This window comes from Notechis scutatus, chromosome 1 (assembly GCF_049901735.1).
Source record: "Notechis scutatus isolate UNSWTSFEM ecotype Mainland chromosome 1, rNotScu1.2, whole genome shotgun sequence".
Lineage (NCBI taxonomy): Eukaryota > Metazoa > Chordata > Lepidosauria > Squamata > Elapidae > Notechis > Notechis scutatus.
In genome coordinates, this window is record NC_142009.1 from 61963005 (window position 1) to 61987372 (window position 24368).

The 24368-nt window shown below is 37.9% G+C and overlaps 1 protein-coding gene across 1 annotated transcript in view; it reads right to left on the reverse strand.

Moving 5' to 3' along the window:
* ZFAND3 (zinc finger AN1-type containing 3) overlaps positions 1 to 24368 on the reverse strand; it is a 121252-nt gene that overhangs the window by 95806 nt on the left and 1078 nt on the right. The window lies entirely within an intron of this gene.

Here is a 24368-nt window from a genome sequence, read left to right on the forward strand (position 1 = left end):
AAACTTTTGGATACATTAATAAACAAATGTACAAGATATATTATTTTTACATATTACAATTATGATGGCTGCTAAACAATTCAATCAAAAACTGAGATTGTAGTTGCTCTGTCACAATATAAAACATGCATAGGAGTAATTCCAGTTTAACTAATGCTTTAGGCATTTCAAAAAGAACTATAATAAATTCTGAAAGATTTAGAAGGAAAGTAAGAGAAGAAAAGAAGCATTGTTTAAATATGGCCAAATGTATACTAATAATGTAATTAGTAATGTATACTAATGTTCTATGTGAGCCATTTCAGTATTCAAGTTGTGCAATGACTCAAAGAGGAAAAGTTGGTTTGGAGCATACAGGAATGCTCACGTTGCATATATCATCACTTCCTCCAAGCAAAGACATTTTTTTTCTTCAGGATCAGGCAGCTGCAGTTATGTAAGCCTAGGAAAAGGTTCAGCTTCTTTGTTCCTTCAAATCAAGATGTCTAATAATATGAATATTGCATATGAACATCATGCATAAATATTTTTATTTTTCTATTAACTAAACTATTACAATACATTACAGAGATTGAATGGGACATTAAATAACATAAAACACATGCAAAGCATATTTCCTCAAGCTTAAAATGCGAAATTAAGATGATCAAATACAGGTATGACATTTGATTCAGATTTATATTATGATGTTCAAGACAACAAAGCAACAATATTTCCCTCTCATTATTGCATGGGGGATACTGTTTTAGAATTGGTTTCACTTCTTCTTGAGATCCAGTCAATAGTAATAGGAACAGAGTGTTCAAGATCCCAGTTGAGCCACAAGTTTCAGTAATCTCCCCAATGCTATTTAACATCTATATGGAAACTGTGGTGGGAAGATATCCAGAGATTCAGGGTACAGTACCATTAATATACTAATTACATCCAATTACACTTTTCCATAATGTTCTTGACAGGAGATGCCTAGCAAGTGAAGCTTTTGAAGATTCAGAAATTTCCTTTGACTAAAGTTAAATTCCAACCAAGATCAAATAACTGTTCAAGCAGAAGACTTCAGGTTCGTCATCCCTATTCCTGACTGAAGTTGGCTGCCCTTCCTTGAAAGACCAGATCTTCAGTTTAGTTTTAAGTTTAGTGGTATTGTTTATGAGTTTGTCTTGTATCTTGCTATAATCCCCCTTCCACGAACCTCTATTTTATTGTTGTGGGTTGCTGTTGTAAATATAACACTGATAATACAACATGAGCCCCACTAAGATCCCAGAGGAAAGTTGGAAGATAGATAGATATACTCTCTCTCTCTCTCTCTCTCTCTCTCTGTGTGTGTGTGTGTGTGTGTGTGTGAAATAAATAGAATGCCTATTATTTTGATAAATTTGTTTTGATGATCATTTCAATAATGACTGTAATTTTCATAGGATTTGCCCACTGGACCGAAACTGAAGTTATTAAACCAAACTATTTTCATTGACTCTCCCAAAGAAGTGGCAAATTCAAAGTCCTTTTCTATATCAGTGCTAGAAAGAATGTTTAATTTAGTAAAATGTATTTTTAATAATTATAGAGCTACATAATTTAAATGTCATATATTTGTAAGATGTCAGGGAGTTTTTAGTGTATGAACAGAAGCAAATACTTTTTGAAGAGTGACATCATGATCTAACCATAGCAACATCTGCTTTTCTACAAAGCCAGAAACACCCTAGTTGTGACTAAACTGAACAAGATCCAAAAACTTTAAAAGTAATATGTAAATCAACTGTAATGTGCTACTCATCTAGTATTTTTCAATATTTTATCTTTATATTTCAAATACTTCTGTTACATTTAAATTGTTTTAATTGCCCTATTAGTGATCTAATATTCCTGGAAATACAATGATTATCAGATATTTTTAAAACTGTCCTTGAAAAATACAGACTACTGTAGAATTTGGTATGAAACAGGATAGACCAAGTTTTTATACTAAATGATTAATGAGCTGACAAACTGATTTAACACAACTGCTTTCACTGTTAAGATTAAAAATAATTAAACAAATGAAGTGTGATGAAGAACATAAGGTACCTCATTTGGATTTAGAAAAACATTTAGTATCCTTTTAAGAGTGAATTCAAGGAGAGAAATGGAACAATTGCTTTTCTTGGAAATGTACTGGCTAAGTTAAAAATCAAGTAGGTGCTCAACAATGCAGCTGATGTTTCTAGAGACTGTAATATGTCAAGAGTCAAAATCTAATTTTATAGTTTTTAGCTGGCTAAAAGGTTCATAATGGGAAAAATGGTAAAATGTACTTCTCACAATTTTATCACTAATCATTTTCTATTACAGGTAGTTCTCAATTTGAACAACTGTTTTTAATTATGATGGCCTCTGAAAGTTTGTTTTACAGCCTGCAGAACCCTTCTGGCCATGTAAAATGTTCTGCTACCCCAATTCATAGTCACCTGACTACATTTCAGGGTCTTGGCAACTAACTCACATTTACAACTGGTTACAGCATCCTGCATTCACATGACCATGATCTGTGATGCTTTTTGCTGGTTTCCAGCAAAAAACCATCACAAACTACAAACCGAAATTCCAGTCCCAGTTGGAATTGTAATTTAAGGATTCTCTGTAGATTTTACTAAGCTTTAACAAAAGAACTGTCACAGTTCCGAGTAACCCACTCATCAAAAGCAGAACTCTGAGGCAGGTAGATTCCTCAAAGAACATGTTTATTAAATATATTGGATTTATTGTTTAATTGGCACCCAAGGTGTTATTAAAGCAATTATTAGTCTAACGGAAACTGGACAACAGCTAAATATCAGTGCAGAAGTTAATCAAAGTGCTGGTTTTAACCTATACAGTACAATCCTTTACGGCTTAGCACTGAGTTACCCACAGTATCACATCTCTCCAATAAAGTCAACCTAACTGCCTGATTGTGCTGGGAAACACAGCTGGTTGTCCCCCATTTTCAAGATGTTGCAAGGCCAAAGCCTGAAAGGTTTATTTTTTTCTGCATTGGGGATTCCAACATTATCTACTTTCTGATAAAAGTTAAAAACCGGGTAGTTCAAGTGTTCTGTTGAGGTCTGGCACCATGTATTTTGGGGAGAAATTTTTAAAGGTATTTCTAAGATATTTTGCTTAATATTTCCTCTCATTGAGTTGTCTTTACTAGTATGAGCCATCAAGAATTCCAATGTCTCCAAAGCAACCGTGCTTCCCCTCCTTCCTCTCATTTCTATGGAAAAACGTTCATGTTATCCTCGTCAAAGATTTTACATACTAATCATAACACAATTTTTATAATAATACCATAGTATCTAAATTAAGATAGAAACCCAGTACCATTATGTGTAATTTTGATAGTCCAAATTATTTCTGTAAAAACCAATTTCTATTACTAAACCAGTTTTTATCAAAGGAAGGAGATACAATTCTCCTTTGTCACTGCAAGACCACATGCTCTAAAAATAAAACTCTGAAGAATTGTGGACTAGTTATTGTCTCCTGAAAGTCAGGCAACAGCATTAGCATGGAGAGCCATTTATCACCTTCAGCTTTTTTTAAGAGAAGACAAACTTGGATTCAAATTGTCTGGATTCATGTCTCCAGACTCCACTGTGGTTGTCTTAAAAATAGTTTCAAGTATAAGCAACAGACATCTTTTTAAGAAATAAAATTTAATTTATATTGCATTAATTGTTTATATTAAATTTACTGACTGACTTTCAAAGGTCAAGGTGTTAATTTATGATCCCTTAGAGGCCAAGTCATTATTATCTTAAGTTCTGTCTCCATATGTATCCCCATGTTTTAAGACTAACTGTAAAGTTATTGCTTTTCTCTAGCACATGTTGAGCTCATGCTGGAATAGGGGATTCCTCTTGGTAGCATCACTATAACTTTTCCTGTCTAGAGCTTATCCCAGGGTAGTTTGGCAAGAATTTTCAGTTGCAAACTGAATTGTGCATAGGCTTTCTAAATTTGTTTTGCTGCTTACTTGGGGGATTGGGGAAGGTAGTTATACTTTAGATAGTTTGGTTTATAAATAATATTTTCAACATTCTAATATCTTTTGATCCGCTCTGGACAACTAGAGCAGAACAGAATAACAGAGTTGGAAAGGACTTGGAGGTATAGTTCAACCCTCTGTTTAAGCAGGAAACCCCATACCATTTCAGACAAATAGTTGTCCAATCTCTTCTTAAAAACCGCCAGTGTTCAAACACCTACAACTTCTGGAGGCAAGCCATTCATCTATGTACTTTGGGTGTAAACTATATACATAAATTACTTTAGATCAATATTTCCCAAATCTCAGCAATTTCAAGATGTATGGGCTTCAAATCCCTGAATTTCCCAGCATGCTGGCTGAAAAAAACAGATATGAGTGACTTTGGTAGTGGATCTTATTTGCTAATATATTGGGTCTGGGATAAGCACAATCCCAAATGAAAGAACCACAGTTTTAAAGACATAGATTTGTGATTTGAAAGTCAGATCCATTCTACCAAATAATACTTTGGTTAAAGTGCAATTTAATTCACTTATTTAGTATTGAACATGTAGAAAATTATCTAAAGCAGTTCTGAACAGATACTAAAGGGCAGAGTTAAGAAAATATTTTCTAATGTTGAAGCAATGTGATTTTTAAAAAACCTCAACACTTAACACTCACTACTACTTTTATTTCTCTGATTTATATCATACTTTTCTCACAGTAATTCAAAGAAGCTCTAATCAAGGAATGATATGAAGTCTATTACCATACATAACCTTCTAATATGAAAAAAACATTTCTCTGGATGCATATATTCTCTAAAGCATAATAAATAATAAAATAGCTTATAAATCTAGGGAATAGTTGGAATACATGCAAATTTATGCTATAGAGCTTGTTATTTTTTATGGAGGCACAAGCATATTTGTTGCAGTTCGAGAACATTCTAATATGTCACCTTGTAGGAAAATATGTGCATCTATATTCTATAGTGGATTTTGCCTTGCCTTCTTTACTGTAACTACAGTATAGGATTTCAAGAGATGCTGCAATTATTGAATCATGATTCTACTGAAGCACGGGTACATGTTTTATAAGTCAATGGGCTTCTAAAAGGATACATGCCAAACAAAACGCGGATATAAAAATAACCTGTAATTTTATTAGAAATAGCTTTTAACTGCACTTGATTTAAAAAAAATCAAACTCTTTGCATCAAGGTCAAGTTATTCATTTTTTTCTCAATTCAGAAGTCAGAAATGATGAAATAGCTTTGCAACATTTGAGATAGCTTCATTTGAAGATAGCTTCATTTGCATCTCTTAAAATTGATTTAGAAACATTCAACTCCAATTTTTATAGTAAAATATATTTGAAAAAAAAAATAGTTTACATCTCAGATTGAAAAAGCACATGACTATACATTACTATATATAAGTTTTTGATACAAATTTGAATTGAAAGACTTTCTGGAAATTTTAACTAAGTAAATTATTATAAGTTTAATTAACACATTTGTCCCAATATAGTGTGCATAAGTAATTGAGCCATATTAGTTGATATGAAGGCTGTTCAGAATGTCATGGAAATTCACAATTCCCTCAATATAACCACCCATACATGTGTGCAGTTCCTGTATTTTCTAATTAAAATCCTCAGTGGTGTAATTTAGAAATACTCTACTTTCATCTGAGCATTAATTCAGCCTTTATCTTTTTCTTCATATATATGGGCAAACTTCATGTTAATCAGTTACCAATTTCATAGAAACAAAATGGGTGTTGCTATAATTACCTGAGAATGCCCTTTCTATCTACGCTGCAAGAGAGTCCAGGATGGGTATGACTCTTCCCTGTGATGTCATCAAGCTGAGTCTGCCACTATATAAAAAAGCTAGCCCCAGCTGGCTCCCCAACTTTTAGGCAAAGATTGCGTGATAGACATAATGTACATCTGGAAGATAAAATACAACAATGTAATCACTTCCCCCCCGCCCAAGACTAGATGCCAAAGGGTGGGGCTGGACTCTCTTGCAGCGTAGATAGAAAGGGCATTCTCAGGTAATTATATCAACGCCCATTCTCATACATGCTGTGACGAGAGTCCAGGATGGGACATACCAAAGCCTGCATGTCCTTGGGAGGGGCTCGTCTGGTCTCCTTATTCCGACTGTAGGACAACCTTCTGTAAGACCTGCTGACCAAACGCTGCCTCAGGGGAGGCAAACGGAGTCTAGGTGATAGTGGTGTATAAACAGTGACGGGGACACCCAGGTAGCTGCCTTGCACATTTCTTCAAGCGACGTTTGAGTGGTCCGGGTGGTGGAAGAAGCCACACTTCTAGTGGAGCTGGCCGTAACGTTCTTGGGTACCGGCAGGAATGAGGATTGGTAGGCTTTAACGATACAAGTACTAATCCATCTACTAATGGTAGATGAGGAAGTCTTACTCCCCAAAGATGAGGGATGGAAAGAGACGAACATCGCTCCAGATTTTCTAAAGGCTGCAGTACGTTTCATGTAAATATGGAGAGCCCACATCACATCCAATGTATGACATTTGCGCTCTATATCATGACGAGGCTTGGAGCAAAAGTCAGGCAATACAATGTCTTCTGCATGATGGAACCAAGAGTTCACTTTAGGAACAAACGTAGGGTCCAGTCTGAGAATCACCCTATTCTCATGGAAAATACACGGGTCCTGTTGAACTGAGAGGGCCGCTAGTTCTGGCACCCTGCTGGCAGATGTGATGGCCACTAGAAAAACTACCTTGAGGGTCAGAAATTGAAGGGACGCCGAATTAAGAGGTTCAAATGGCCGATCTGTAAGGGCCTGTAAAAGCTTAGGGAGATCCCAAGTGGGGTACCTATGGACCACAGGGGGGCAGAGATTAGCAGCCCCCTTCAGGAATCTGTGGACAGATGGATGATGGGACAAGGAAGAGAATCTCTCCCAGGACAATACAGAAAGAGCCGCCACCTCATGGCGAAGAGCGTTAGGTGCTAGCCCCTGATCTAACCCATCCTGGAGGAACGTAAGTACATCTGCGACAGATACATATGGGGGATTCCGAGCTGACTTGGAACACCAAGTACAGAAAACCTTCCAGATCACATCATATATGAGGGTAGTGGAAGGCCTTTGGGAAGCCTGGATGGTCTCTATCACCCTGTCAGGCAAGTCAGAGTCCCTCAGAGATTGCCACTCATGCGCCAGACAGCTAAGTGAAACCACTGAGGGTCCAGGTGGGGTAAGGCTCCTTGATGGAGTGAGATCCTGCTGGCCGGAATCCTCCATTGGTCCCCTCTGCTCCCTGGGTCAGGTACCTGGTGAAGAATCTACTTACGTGAACGTTTTGAGGAGAGGCGAAGAGGTCTGCTGCCAGGGTCCCAAACTTGTAGGACAGTTCCAGGAACAAGGACAGATGGTGACTCCACTCTGACTGGTCGACTCTGCACCGACTCAGCCAGTCAGCCTGGGTGTTGTCAACCCCTGAAATGTGGTCCGCCCTGATGGAAAGAAGGTGAGTCTCTGCCCATTGCCCCAGGTGTTCTGCTTCCCTCATCAGGGCCCTGGACCTGGTCCCCCGCCTGTTGACATGTGCCTTTGCGGCCACATTGTCGGTCATGACAAGCACATGACGACCTGCCACCCTGTTCCGAAAATGCTTCAGGGCTAGGAAGATGGCCCTGAGCTCTAACCAATTTATGGGGGAGGCCCTGTCTACCTGAGACCAGCTCCCCTGGGCTATCTCACCATCAAGAAGCCCCCCCAGCCCTGGAGACTGGCATCTGTGGTGAGCAGGAGTCTCACAGACTCCTTGAAAGGGTGACCCTTCCAGACAGCCAGGGATGGCCACCACTTGAGGGATCGAAGGACCTGTGGAGTTATCTGAACCTTAGTGGAAGAGTGGCTGGTTCCTGCTCATTGAAAAGGCAGCAGGAACCATTGAAGGATACTGGCAAGAAGGAGGGCCCACAGGAAGATTCCAACGCAGGAAATCATTTTCCCTAGCAGCTTGGACAGGTGTGCCAAGGGAACTGCACGCCGACCTTGAATCTGAGGTCTGAACGATGAATTCGGTGAAACTCTCCCTGCGCTCGAGAGAGAGAAAAACCTCGCAGATTGTATCGATGACTGCCCCAAGATGGAGCAAACTGGTCATTGGAGAAAAATGGCTTTTCTTGAAGTTGATAGAAAAACCGTGGTCTTGCAGGAATTGCAGCATGATGTGGAGGTTACAATAGGTGGATTGCAGCGATGTTGACTGGATCAGGATGTCATCCAGATAGCACTGGACCCTCACCGGGATCGCTCAAAGTGAAGCTACCAATGCTGTCAGGATCTTGATGAAGACTCTAGGGGCCAAAGAAAGCCCAAAGGGAAGGTCCTGGTACTGGAAATGTTTGTTCTGGTAACAAAAATGAAGAAACTGGTGGTGATGGGGCCAGATAAGTATGTGGAGGTATGCCTCCGTGAGGTCTATTGAAGAGAGATCGCCCTCCCAAATGCTGTCTAGAATTGAATGCAAGGTCTGCATCTTAAAACGCCCATAGGGGATGAATCTGTTCAAAACTTTGAGGTCGAGAATGGCTTGCAACCCCCACCCACCCCCGAGGCCTTTGGGATCACAAAGAGGCAAAAGTAGAAACCCAAGCCCTGTTGATCCACTGGAACCGGCTGAATGGCTCTGATGTCCACAAGGTGTTGAATGGCCAATTCCGTCAGGGCCCATCTTGAACTATTCCTGGATATTGGACAGGAGAGAAAAAATCTTGGGGGTGGAGAGAGGAACTCCAGTTGAAGGCCTGACCTCACCGTTCTGAGCATCCAGGCATCCAATGTCGACTCCTCCCATCTGGAGGCGAAAAAGGCCAAACGACCTCCAATGGGAGGGGAGGAAGGGCAGTCACTTCAAGCGCTGGAAAGAACAACCTCCTCCTCCTTGAAAGGGCCATTTACCCGAGGCCTGCTGTTGTCTACCTACCGCCACAGGACACTATTTCTGATGAGGGGGAAATGTTCTCTGACCCTGGGAGAAAAAAGCGGAAGGCTCAGAGTGGAAGGAAGAAGGTCTGTAGTAAGGAACGGGACGGTACTCTGACTTCTTCCCTGCTCAGGAGAGAACCTTTCTCATCTCTGGTTTCTACCAAATATGGTTCCAGAGCATTGCCAAGCAGTTTGTCTCTGGTGCATGGAGCAGATGCCAGCTTCCACTTTCGGCGGGAATCAGATTGCCAATTACGCAGCCAAAGGAGCCTCCTAGCTGCCACTGATGAGGCCATAGCCCTCGATGCAAATTTGGCCAAATTCAGCGTAGTGTCTGCTGTGAATTCTGCCGCTGCAATGATTTTATTGAGGTCCTGGTGTGACCTAAAATCGGTGGTAGGAAGCAGGTCCTGCAGTTGGTGCAGCCATCACAGAGATGCCCCGTGAAAAAGGAGGCTGCTGTGGAAGCCCGGACCCCCCCCAGCAGCTGACTGGTGGGAGCGCTTGAGTGTTTGCTCTGACCTTTTGTCTTCAGCCTTGAGGATATCCTCTAGCTCAGTGGAGGTGCCCGATATTGAGAACGAGGCAACAACTAGGGCATCCATAGCTGGAACCAGGAGAGCATTAGCTAAGGTAGGGCCCGCGTTATAAAAATACCTGTAATGTGACGAAGGCCGAGGCCCTGTTCCTGGAAAGGCACACTGTTCCTTGACCAAATCCAGAAATAACAGAGGTGAAGGGAGGCCTCTGTGTGGACCACTGGCTTTGAGAAAAGCGAATCCCTGTAGCTGTAAGAAGTCACCTGTGGTTCTAGAGCCATCTCTCCCAGACTTAATTGGGCTGTGACCAGGGCCTTTTGTAGAAGCGGTTTGAAGAGAGCAGATTTAAAAACTGCAGCTGTTGGATTTGGATCAGATCTAATCCCCTCCTCCTCAGATAAGTTGGGTTCCCTCATCTCCCCCTCCTCCTCCTCTGACATGGAGGAGCGACTGTGTTCAGAGGGGTTAGTGTAATCCTTTTCCTCATACTCACCCCAATCTGATTGAGAAGATGGGTAAGTGTACTGATGCTGCCTGGAAAATCCCCTCAGAGCTGGGGCAGCCCCTTGGGAGAAGCCAGGATCCAGATATTGACCTCCCCCTAAAGGACAGAGGAAATGCTGAAACCCCTCCGCCAGGCCCTGCCTGATGTCCACCGAGACCATGTCTCTGATATCCTCAGGTCTTCCACTAGTTGGGCCCCAGGAAGCCTGTCTGTTGGGACCAGACCTGCTTAAATCCTGGGGTAACACTTCCACCTCCCCCTCTCTGGAGACCAATTTAAAAGATAGGTAGTTGAGCTTGATTCAGCCTCCCCTGCCCTGGTTGAAACTTCTGGGCAAATCTGCACTTCCCCCACCTGAGAAGCCTGTTGGATCTGGGTTCTCATCTGCCCCAGTGTTTTTGCAAACTGCTTTTCCTAAGCAGCATGCCTTTTCTTCTCAGTCCTGAGCTCAGATTTGGAAGTCTTTTTTGGTGCCAGGGCCTTGGCTTTGATCTTTGCAGCAGCTTCTCTTTGAGCTGAATGGCCTCTCTGTCGTTTTCTTTTCCTCCCTGGGGCTTGAGCTTCTTCCAGACCAGTGAGGTCTTCCATCCTTGAAACAGGGCAGACACAAGGGGTGCTGAAAGCTTCCCCTGAAAAGGTGCTGCCTGTTATATGGGCCAGGTGAGCTGCGATAGCTGTGAGGCCCGAAAATGGCCCTTCCTCCAATCCAAAATGGCTGACTGCCTACTAAAATGGCCACCCGCCACATGCGTCAGCCCTGGGATGGCCCGGTCAACTCACTTGCTCCTTAGGTTCTAACGAGGCCCCGAGTGATCAAACAACCAAGTGAAAGGGAAACAGCTGAATAGCGGTGAATCAAAGCTCCAGAGATCAGCTGTGGAGCAGTTAGAATCGCGCTACTGTGCTGCCACTCATAGCGGCCAGAAAACAGCGTGTGAGACTTAGCTGAATACTCCTGTAGCTGGAGCCTCTCCCACGGGCACATCAAGTCCTTGACGCTGCAGGAGAGCGGATCCCTGCTCTCCTTGAAGCACAGCTCCACCGAAGCCCTGGGAGCTGTGCAGGAGCCTCCTTGCTAGTTTCGAGGCTTTTGTTTTGAATCGCTGTTGCTATCTCACTAGCTTTTTATTCTTACAGTGCTTCCAGATGTACTAGCTACTAGACACCAAGCTGAATCAACAAGCTGGGGAGCCAGCTGGGGCTAGCCTTTTTATATAGTGGCTGATTCAACTTGATGACATCACAGGGAGGAGTCATACCCGTCCTGGATTCTCATCGCAGTGTGGATGAGAATTAAATAATATTTGGAATTAAAAGTAGAATTAGAACAAACATCTTAGTCACCAGCACCCATTTTATAAAATATATTTTTCTCTAAGAATCTACTGTATAAAGTCTGCATTATATCAATATGGACTCATACAGGAAAGTCAGGATGTAGTATTACAAATAAATAAGATGCCAAAATTATATTTTGAAGAGATCTGATGAGGTCCAAAATAGTTTACTTAATAATACTGAACTAATTAGACTTGTCTATTTGTTGAAAAAGTTTTTGAAAGAACAGAAGCTAATATTAATAACTTTTCTATATTAATTGTAGCCTTAATATTGAAAAAAAACCTAATGCAAACTTACTTCATTTTTTAATACAAAGTATCTTTAATCAAATTTAAGAGTCTATATCACTTTATTTTGTAAGGAGTTTCATGAGTAAAACTACCCAACTCTGTATAAGAATGCAATCTTAAACAGGAGGTTAATAAATCAGCAAATTGTAGTTAAGGGTAGCAAAATTACTTTTCTGTATCATTATGGTAACAGAAACAGTTGCTTATGTCAGCACTTCCAAACATTTAATATTGTTTCAGCTGAGCTGAAAACAAGATGAACATGATAATAGAAAACTAGTTCGTCAAAGTCTACAAGTTTAAAACAACTAGAGAAAAAAAAGTTTGTACCTGGCCTAATTCTATCCAGTTTTGCTTTTAGATTATAGTATTTTAGATTTCAAGAATTCAGACATATTTATGTCTAAAATATTTTGTGAGAAAAAACAGAATGAAATTACTGCAAAATTATAATATATTAGTTGTTAGCCAGGTTTGATGTTATTTCACTTTAGAACAAGTGACCAATATATAATTCCTTTACTTCACTTCAATTCAACCAAAGTTGAATTGCCAAGGTATAGAGCCATACAAAATAAAACAAAACCAAAACAGCAAGCAAAGAATGAATCTTTCAATATAGATTAAGTTTCATTGCATTTTGCTGCATTGCATGCTCTACTACATCTATAAAACTATAACAGAGTAATCTGTAACATCAAAAGTTTTAAGCAGCCTTCATATTATATAGTTTGTTTGCAGTGCAATAGTGCAGTTCAGTATATACACATGCACATTCCTAGAGCCAGCTGCTGCTTCTGCTGTTCCCATAGAAACAATTAAACAAGTTCACACTGCTGATCACAAGCTGTCAAAGCTTAAATAATTATAAAAACTGGCAAAAGAAAAGAATAGCTTAACTGCAACAGTGTCGTGCAATTTACTATTAATTGAGCGCTTAAATTTAAAAATGAATCATAACCACAACTGCATTTTATGTCAAAATGTTTTTAAATCACAAAAATAACAGGTTTTTTTTAATACAATCCTAGACAATTTAAAAACAGAATTAAATAAACATAAATACTTGCAATACTCAGGTAAACCAAAATTCTAAACTTTCCTGGTTATTTGTGCAATGTAGTAAATTTGGGTATAACAACAGTACCTGAAAAACTATTTTGAGACTCTTGATTTCATCTTGGGGAATAAAAAAGTGTTTAGAACTTGTTAAATCTAGTCCACAAGGTGGAAAGTAAAATTAGAAGCCACCATATTTGAAATCTCTCTTTAAATCTTTGCCAAGATTATACTCGTAGTTCTATATTTATGTCTGAACTGCATCCAGTCTTTCAAAAATAATTCTAAAGTCAATTCCCTTATATTTTAGAATATAATATGCTATAATTACAGAGCATATACACCTAAACGATTCTTCATGTGTAATAAATACTGCAGAACTCATTGGTTCCACCTCTATAGCAGTTCAATTCAAAGAAATACCTTGCTGAATAAAAGTACAAAACAACCCTGTAATTGGAAACAAGAACTGACATATAAAGTATTGAAGTAAAGCCTCTTTAATTCACTTACTATTCCATTTAATAATTTGATAGAACAAATGTTATTTGTTAAGGAACAACTTGCATCAATAACTTGGTAATTATTTGGAGTCCCACATTCTGGATTCTTTATTTTACTCAGCTTATTAGGAAAATAGTTACCTTATAACTGGTCCTGCTCTTCTCTGTTTTGTGTACAAGTCATTAAATCAAGGTAGGGAAGTATTGACTATCTAACATTCCTTTCTGTGATCTCACCTAAATTACACATTGATTTTTTTTTTAAAGATACCTCTGCACAGATAAATAACTAGTGAGATTACATTCTGGCAAAGCAATGCCAACTACTGTACAACTTTGGCAAGGTACTAGTATACGGTACAGCAGTAATTATAGAAGTGATAAGAACTCAAAAGTTACCATCTGTTTTACATAGATAATTTTCAGCTGCCTCTTCTGATTTGTTACACGTATGCTTTTTCCCCCTAAAGATCTGATATTTTAACAAACTATTTCTGCTATTTTTATTAAACTTATTCAATGTCACAATACATATTGCATCAATAAGCAACATAAAATAAGCAATACATATTGCATCAATAAGCAACATAAAATATGCACTTTCTGAAACAGTTAAGTTATAAAAGTTGAACTTGAGATACAAATAAAAAAAACATAACACCAGAACATAAATAGTACATAAACAGTTGGATCAAATTTGCTTTTTCCCACTACTTTTAGATAACCCATTCTGCTGCACTAATAACTAATCTTATTTTCAAAGCAGAAAGCAAAGTCCTAACAAAATAAGTAGAAACTAATTGTGTCATCACTTCTGCGCTTCAATTCCACTTTGTACAGAAAAATCAGAAGTGAAGGGCTTTGTTTAAGAGATTTCCCACAAAGTCTTAAGTCTTCTGTTTGCCTAGTATATCTCTCGCTCATTTCATGTAAGAAGAAATGAGGAACAATGGTTGTTTTTCCTCCTGCACAGCAAAATTGATGTCAACAACGTGGGAAGTTTCTCTCTTTTAAACCCTCTCCGCTTCAGACTGGGTAGGAAGCTGAAGCCAGACACTGAACCAAATCCAATTACTCATCCCTCTTTAAACTTATGGGTAGCAAGCCATCACCCATTTATAACTCCAAAACAGATTCTCACAAATGCTCTTCAAACCCTCACTACCTCAATTTCCAGACTGCAAGGAATGTTATCATATTGAGGAACTAATTGCTCCAGTTGCATGCATACTGGTGATACAGTATAGTGCTAGTGGTTTCCTGTAGGTCTGTCAATTACTTGACAATTCTGCCTGAAAACACTAAAGCTGTAGCACTGTAGCACGTATAAAAGGCTCTATGGAGATATTATAATATTGGGAAAGAGGGCAATAACTATGACTGGAGAGGAAGCTCAATATGTGCAAGTATAAATATGCATACAACTTTCATACTCACAATCTGGAATTGCATGGGACACACTTGGCCAAAAGTACAATCATTGTGATGCTTATTATTAACTAGTTGTGTAGGTTTGTTGATATGGATATATTCTAGTTTGATTCAAGTTCTTTTTTTAAAAAGAGGCACTGAATACATGGACCAACATATCTCCACATTAGCCAGTATTTTAATTCAAATTTCTATTGAATTATTTCAAGTTGAGAGACTCTATTTATATTTTAATGTATATCTGAATATTTTATTTAAACTATTACAGACTTAATGTATTCCGTGACCTACTCTAAAGCCACTATAGAATTAATTTGTCAAGAATAACAAATATTTAATCTTAAATATAGAATACCATCCAAAGTAAATCAATTTAATTAAAATATTTACATACTGATTTTTCTTTTCATCTCTAAAGCTATTACTTAAGAAATCAAATACAGAACAAAATATACTGTCATAAACCTGAAAGAAAAATAGCAACAATATTACGGCTAATAAGATATGTCTCAAATGAATATGTCTCATATGGTTGTTGAGGACTACTGCAATTATGTTAAAATAAAAGTGCCTAATACTGTGAAAAGAAAGAAAAGAAAGAAGAGGAAGCCCACCAGCAGCAAGGTGGATACACTCAATTATAGTGCTCATTGGAAGACCACGTTAGGGATATAGTGTCATGGAGAAAATCAATGTGGTCATTGGGAGTTGAAGACAGCTTGATGGCAAATAATAAATTGATCAGCCTTTTTATTACAAACATGAATTTCTGGTTATGAATGAAGAAACAGAAAGAACACCCTGGAAATCAAGTAACCATTTCTGAAACGCAAGATTTAAGGAAATGGTTTCATCTGATATGCAAAGAGAATGTTAGCTATTCTGAAAACCACACATAGCAGAGAGTGACTTGAAACATAAAAAGCACTACACTATCTTTCTGGGTTGTATTACAGGATGGAAATATAGGACAGGATTTCCACAGAACACATTAGAGTTGCTAGACCAGGGGTGTGAAACTCAAGGCCTGGGAACCGGAGCTGGCCCATGGGGTGCTTAGATCTGGTCCATGGGGCTGCCCTGCAAACAGCAAAGGACCAGCCTACAGTGCCTCTGCCAGTGAAAATGAAGCTCATGAGGGCTGCCCTCCTGAGCTCCATTTTCGCTGGCAGAAGGTTGCAGGCCATTGCAGCCGTAAATGAAGAATGCGAGGGCCGCAGGTGGTCCTCCCGAACTCTTGTTTTTGCTGGTAGAGGGTTGCAGGAAGCTGTCACATTCAAAAATGGAGCTCAGGAGCCCGTTTTCACTGGCAGAGCAACTCTGGCCCCGCAGGTGCCCCAACACAAATGACATTGAGCTGGCCACATCTACTCTGGCCACACCCACACTGGCCCAAGGTCAAACACAACCCTGATGCAGCCCTCAATGAAATGAGTTTGATACCCCTGCCCTAGAATGATAGAAACTGAAATAATAATTAAGTGATTTGTAACTTCATGTGCTGTACAGAGATTCTTACGCTGTTTTCTTTCTTCACTAAAATACCACTGGAATGGAATGAAAATAACTCACTAACAGGTTTATCTTCTAACCATAGGAAACCATTTTTCAGGAAGATTTCAAACACAGATAAGTTTTTCTCAACAAGGGTTTAATAATGTTGACTCTTCCATTAAAACATAAACTTGCCCTCAGACAGAGTTCAACCTCTAAATGTTACATCGACACAACATGCAATTTTCCTGCTAACCGTATGGAAGTGACTTCAATTACTTTCTTCAACTTTGCAGCTATAATCTACAGCCTGGCTATTCCCCTAAGGCTCCCATCCCAGTGTTAAAATAGACCTGACCTTATTAATTCATTCCAAAATATCAAAGGGAAATTAATGGAAGATTTTAGATACCATCTTTATATCAAAAAATCTTGCCATAGGTTAATAGATGTTTCAAGACTTTAAGGACATAAATATTTAAATTTTTAAGAATCATTAAATGTTTGCTTAAGGGAATATTCCCAGCAAGTATCCTTTAATTCTACATAAAATCAACAAAACTTTTATTATTCTATAATTTGCATTATTTTTTTCAATGAGCAAATGCCCTGACCACCAAGCAATAAGAGAGGGATTCATTAATCTTTGCAGCACTTGAAAGCTGTAAAAAATTGCATTCTTCAAAGCCAGTTGCAGCTTTCAAATTTCAAACCTGAAATTTGGCAATAGGTATTCCTCCATTTACAACAGCTCATTTAAGGGCCATTTAAAGTTACAATGGCCCTGAAAAAACTGACTTACAGTATAACCATTTTTTACATCTATGACCATTGCATTGCTTAGTGACAGCAATTCCACTTCCAATTGCTAATGTTAATTGAGGACATCCTACACTTGTTGAAGGCCTGCTAAGGTTTGTTGGGATTATGACCATTATGTCTAATCAACTTCAGTCAAGAAACAGCCAAATAAACACAGAATATAGTTTGTGTAAAAGAAAAAAAGGAAAAAAAGAGGGAGGCAGGGAGAAGGAAAAGAAAAAGAGGAAAAAATTATTAGTTAAGAGAACCTAGATAGATAAGGCTCAGTGTCACCTCAATGGAGGAATTGTTTCATTATAGCTCTGACACAGAACCACACTGTACTGTTTGCAATCTTCTGATCTACCAGCAAGAAACTAAGATAATCAAACCTCTGAACTGCCCAGGTATATTATACAATACTATTAAGAGAACAAATTCAAACCCATCTTATAAATTGGTTTTTTCTTAGTTTATTACCTCATCTTTAGAAGAGACCTTAGTCTTATAAGTGTTAATTTCAGGTTTACATGTAAAGGAATAACTTCCTTAGATAAATAGACTTAGGCAAGTAAATACTGTTGCAAGAGTTAAGAAATCAATAATCGTTTTCATCATTCATGTGGGAAAAGAGCAACTGAGCAAAGTACAAATACTAACAGCTTGCAATGATAGTGGAGTACTTTTAAATTGGCTACTCTTTTTACAGTATTAGCAGAATTATAAGTTAGTAATATTAAGAGTAAAGTAAATTCATATAAAAAAAGTTAAAAGGAAATTTCTTAGAACCGATAACACTGAAACAAATTGGACTAATTTATTAAATAACTGTATGCTATCCATCCATCCCAAAGTATGGAAATTCATGGTCCTCTAAATGTGCCTAAACTGTAAATCAAGCAGGAAATTAGTGTTGTTGCGCAGGTACAAGAGACTTCAGGCTGAACCTCCTAAGATCTATGAGTTCTTATCTGTTTGTCCCTAAGAGAAGGCAAGGAGGGAGATTCTTGTATTGTAGGCAGAATACAATAAAGTAGATAGCTTGAACCCTTCACCTGTGGAACTGGTTCTTGGCACCTGACACAAGAGACTTACAAGACTTCGATACTATGGTTAAAATCATACATTAACGCTCCCAAAAACCCATACCCAGCAACACAATAACCCTTCCTCTCATTATCTCTGCTCCTTTGGGAACAATAACCAGTTTTCTGTTCCAAATACATTGTCTCTTCTACTAAACCAGGTATTCCAGCCTTCCAATATACTAACAGAGATTGGCCATCCATATTTTGGGGGAAACTGTTCCACAAGAATAGGGTAGCTAGATCACTTTTAGATTCCTTGATACTAGCATTTCCTTGCTCAGGTATACCTCGGGAAATTGACCAGGCAGATTACACATGGTTTAAGCAATCTTGCAGATAATCTGGTCCTAAACCATAAGGATAAAAAAGAAAAAGAAAATCAGTACCATGAATTGCATTGAGAAGCCAACTGGTACTGGTAATAAAGTGCAGCTTCTATAGCGGATGTGTTGAGAGAACAAAAAGGAAGTTAATATCCTTACTGTCTAGATTGTTGCATTCTGAATCAGATAACGTATCTTTTTACTATTGAAAGTGCTGGAATGTATAGTTCAGCAAGACCAGAAAGGCTTGTATATTGTTCAGCTTGGCCTGCAAAATTGCTATCCAACTTAATGAAATAAAATGCAGGTCATTCCCAGAGCTTTTACAGTATTAAGAATAGATTAATGAATTTTATCCCTAGTTTTTCAGTAGTTTTTATCAGATAAGTGAATATAACATTTATTAACTCTTTTTCCAGCTTTTATCATGACTTAGAATTTGTTAACATCACCACCATAAATTATATTAATATTGCCCTTAGAACTTCCAAGTACTACTGTAAGTAATTTTCAAAAGGCACATTTGATTTAGGGACATCCACTTGTTCTGGCCCTTATTGTTAAATAGCTGAGACATGACCTGAATATGGAGAGTATTAACATCTTCCTTTGACATAGGCCACTTTCATGTCAGATTACAGGTTGTGAAAACCCTAGATATTTGCAAAAGAAGTAAATTTATCAGTTTAGTACTGTTTCTTGTCTAGTTGATCTATAGAATAATATAACCAGAACATTGGGGGAGACTGCTCCTGCCAGCCATCTGCCCACTTCCATGTGACTTCTTGGATTACCAAAAAGCTAAAAGAAATGAAGTGATTGAAAAGATATTCAGAGCAATAAACACAGCAAACACAGGATCCCATTTAGGCCTAGTGAAGTTTTCCCTTGATCTGCCCATGCTTGATAACTTTTGGCCAGTCTACCTTTCCTTTATGGGGAATGCAGCAAATCAAGTACAATTTTCAGTGAGGATTCAGGTGGAGCTAATATTGGTCTCTCTAATAATTAACATAAGGACTTGGATAGGGAGACTGCATCCCTCCTGGTCCATTGGTACACTTCAGGTCTGACTGCAAGAAGCATCATATAAGAGTGATTCAACTTAGGAGTGGAGGGTTTCAAGCCAAAGGTGCCATAGAAGACCTGAATCAGTGGTTTGGAGGCCAAGAGGGAATGGATGGGTGAAATTAATTCAAATTAAATGCTACCAAATGAAGCTACTGACTGCCAATCAACAGCAGGGCAATTCAGAAATTATTTTCAATCAGTACAACCTTCCCATGAAGAAAGTAAAGTAGTTCATGACTTGAAAATTATCCTAAAGTTTTGATTCCAACTAAAGTAGTAGGTATAAGCTTCGCTGGAAGAGCTTCACCCAGCTTTCTCTGGTATGTAATACCAGTTTTAACTACTTAAGAACAGCAGCTCATAGCAATGGTAATTTATATGCTGCTTTCCACTAGGCCAACTTACTATAATGTGTTTGGTGTTGGGCTGACTTTAGAGATAATGTGAGTATATTCATCTATCTATCTATCTATCTATACACACACACTATATTATATATACTAATATACTATATGTATACTGTATATATACTGTAGCAAAGAATACACCAATTCTTAAGTCTGAAAAGGATAACTTTGGGAAGTACTTATAGCAAATATAACTGGTATTTCAGTTGCATTATAAAATGTGAGTCTTCTATGGCTAAGTACATTTTAATGAAAATAATAAATTACGAAAAGAAATTAAGACTTGTATTAATCTCCCAGCTCCCTAAAGATTTATAAACAGAAATGCCAAAAACTTGTGGACAAGCTGTGATAGTTTTGCTAACTGTAAATATATCTCATTCAACATTTATGGTTTATAGATGTATATAAATATGCATAAATATGTGTGTGTGTGTATTCATTCCATTTATATAAGCATACATTACACAGATGCACATATACATATATACATATACATGCATACACATATACACACTATATATTTATAATCATGGATATACTTCCACATAAGGAAAAATATCCATTGCTAATAGTTGATGAAACAAGTTGATGAAAAGAACATCAGACAAACATAATTGTAAATAAATAAGTGCAAATACACAAAGAATGACTTATGATAGCCAAGAGTTTAACAGGTCTTTACGGGTTTTTTTAGCTGAATACATTCCAGTTGCCTTGAATGTCTTTTAAAATTCTGTTTGCATAATTTTTTTTTACAGCAGCATTTTTCCGTATGGAGATTGGAAAATAGATCTTAACCTGGAAAAGTTGCCAATCTTCAAATATTGGCAATTATGTTATGTATCACAGGAAAAGCATGTTTATGTATCTGGATCTAAGGCATTTGACTTGGCTGGAAAACAGGAATATGCCTGCAGTAAGTGGTGCCAAGGGAGTTGGTCTTCTGTCTCAAGTCCTCTGAACACACAAATATAAACAAGTTAGCTAGCCTACTTCAAGACTGAGAAAATCACAGTGATTAGAAATGCCTAACCCCATTTAGGAATTCCTCCTATTCTTTTCCCATAAAGTCTCTCATCCCCAAGAATATGTCTGGAATGATACTACTGATAAACAAAACTCACTTTTGCTTATTTTCACAATACTTTAAAATTGTATTTCCTCTTTGTCTCAGTGTTTGACCTGAACTATATATTCCTTGGTATATTATCTTCTATTGGAATACAGGTAATATTCAATTTACAACCACAATTAAGCCTGGGAAAATCATTGTTGTTGAGTTAGGTATCCATTTTTACCCTTTTTGCCACTGTTGGCAAGTGAGACATCACTTGATCACAATTTGAGATTTTCCCTGTCAACTTCCCCATTGACTTTGTTGTCAGAAACCAGCTGGGAAGGTTGCAAATGGCAATTGCATGATCCAAGGATGCATCAACATAAATGGGCTCAGATCATGATCATGTGACTATGGGAATGCTACAAAGGTCATAAATGTGAGGGTTGGTCATAGGTCAGTTTTTTCAGCCCTGTTGTAACTTTTAACAGTCACTAAATGAATGATCATAACACGAGGACTATCTGCATGGTATATTCCAACAGAAGTACATTCTCTTTTTAAAAATTCCTTGATTTAAAGTGAAATTTAAATATCTAGAAACAAAAAAACATACTAGTAATTTGACCAGAAGTCTTGGAATGCATTACTATAAATATGTGTGAAAACATTTATTGAGCATACTGTTGTTTTATATGTATTCCCAGGTTAGTGGATTTCAAACCTCCAAGAAAAGCCAACACAACCCTACTTGGCCTCCAGGCAACAAGGCTATAAGTGGTATTCAGCAGGTTCTGACCAGTTCTGGAGAACCAGTAGTGGAAATTTTGAGTAGTTAAAGAGAACCGGCAAATACCATCTCTGACTGGCCCTGCCCCCATCTATTCTCTGCCTCCCGAGTCCCAGCTGATTGGCTGGGTCTTCTTTTGCTGCCCTGCACAGGAGAATGGAGCTGGAAAGCAGGTTAGTGAGGTGGGGAGGGAATGGGATTTTGCAGTAATCTTCCCGCAAGAGTGGGGTGGGAATGGAGATTTTACAGTATCCTTCCCTGCCACGCCTACCACGCCATGCCAAACCAAGCCATGCCCACAGAACCGGTAGTAAAAAAAATTTGAATCCCACCACTGAACACACCCACCAATACTCAAAGGCTTGAACTCTACTATAGCACTCTTCTCCTAGTCTACTAAAACTCCTGTTCCTCCACTACTATTACTCTTTGTGAGCCCTAGTTCAGGAAAAACAGCATCAGTAATTTGCTTTAGGCTGCTTTAGACTGTTTTAGTTTCAGTTTAGTTTTTCAGTTTTAGTTTCCATCTCATATCAACACACATACACACCCCACACGCAGCTGCCTCTCTACTCAGCTTTTACAGCCACAGTTGCTGGCTGGCTAGGGCGAGGTCTAGCCGGGTACTAGCCATTTTCCTCTCACACACACTTAAGGCTGATTTTTGAATAAATGCCTATTCTATTACAAAGGCAATAGAAAGTCCCAGAATCATTCAGTTAATATGCCATCAAAATTGATATTATTTGAAAATGGAAGAAGCACAAATTTAAAGTTAATTAAAACAACAATGAGTAATAAAGGATGGCTTCAAGGAAAAGTTGTGAATTGAAGATTCAGTTGTATAGATACTAAAGCTATTTTAAAGTTTATTAAGAATTTGTTATAATTAAAAACCACTAGACAATTGTTTATGAAAGAAAGCCAAATTAATAAATCTCTCAACATTATAATCAGAAAACATATTCAGAACACTATCAAATATGGCTTCTACAGTATAACCTGATGTTTTATAAATTTCACAAATTAGTGAATGTTCACCCTCTTACCATTTCTTATTGCCAACAAAAACATTTAAATCATTAATTCCAAACCCAAGAATATAAATGCTCAACAATGCTAGTAATAACCTAATGCAGGAACATAAAAATTCAATCAATACAGTGTAAACAAACTCTGCACATATACCAAATCAAAAAGCACTACTTTTCTTTGAAGTTTCCATGCTGGCTTAAAGCACACCTACTTTTAAAAGAAAGCTTATCAGTTCAATTTCCTATGATATACATGGTAACCATAACATCTCAGTCAGTATGCAAAGTTATCCCTCCTTTTGTATTTGGAGTTACTAATGCAGCAATGAATGCAAAATTTAGAAAATGTACTGTTTCAGATAGCCTAGATGAAATGAAGAAAATATTTAACACAGTAACAGGGATGCAAAAATGAAGGATATTACTGGGGGGAAAAATCAGTGTTAAGCCTATTAACACTGTTTCTATTTAAACCTAAACAATAACTACTTGTAACTAAACAATAACTACTGTAAGCAATACTAGTTGGCTTCTCTAATACTAACTCACATTAAGTTTCTTTAACTAAATGATTGGAATAAATTTTCTGAGTAGTTAGCATTTCTTGAACAGACAAGTTTAAAAATTCCCTGTATTTATGTAACAAATATTACTCAGTTTATTATCATCATATTCAGAAACTGCTGGTAGAATTACCTAAGCAAACAAGCACATTTTATTTAACATCTCTTCAAACTGTGATCCTGGTTTGTTGCTTTTCTAAACCAAGATTGTTGTATTATGAGAAAAATAATCTAAGAAACTCAATACAGACCATTAAATAAGCCAGAAAAAATTCCAAATTGTTTTTAGCAGTTTCAGCTAACAATTCTGGCTTATGATGTACAAAACCAGGGCAAAGTATTCAATGCCTACACACATGAAATTAAATGCATAACTTTTTACTACTTGAACAATTCAATGATCATTTATATTGCTATGACAACCATATTGGTTAGCTATTCAAGATTCATGGGCAACTCATAAAGGAAACTATTAAAAGTTTTGGCAAGTATTTCTATTCAGTTTGGTTCAGGTTTTTTTTAAAAGGGTAAAAATAGAAATCTAGGTTTTCAGCATGTATATATTAGCATTCCCTCTTTATTTTATATAGTCCCCAAAAAGTCTTCTTTAAATGGGAGGGTCCTTTAATCAAGAAAGACAGGAATAACTTTTTTTTTATGCCAGTGTCATCATTCTTGTGCTTACTGCATTCAGTTGAGAAACTCAGAATTGAGCCAACCATTAAAACTTTTTTGAGGTTTGGGGTTAAAACAAACACAAAAAAAACCCAAAACACCAAATAGCAGCCAGCAAAAGTGTTCAAAACTATATTCCCTCTCGAGAAAGTCCTGTCCGTTTCTATGAAGGGTAGTGAAGGGGGTTAGAAGATGTCACACACCTGGGGAAGGAAGACAAAGTTGACATATTGCAATAGCTGAGAATCAACCACACGCCAATCATAAGGGAAGCTAGGAAGGGGGGGAGGGGGGGGAAACACGGGTAAAAATCCGATTCGGTTAAGTGCCACAAAAACACAGAAGGAGATTAATAGACATACAATAGTGGCTTTTTTTCCCCTCCTCCCCACCCTCCCTTCTCT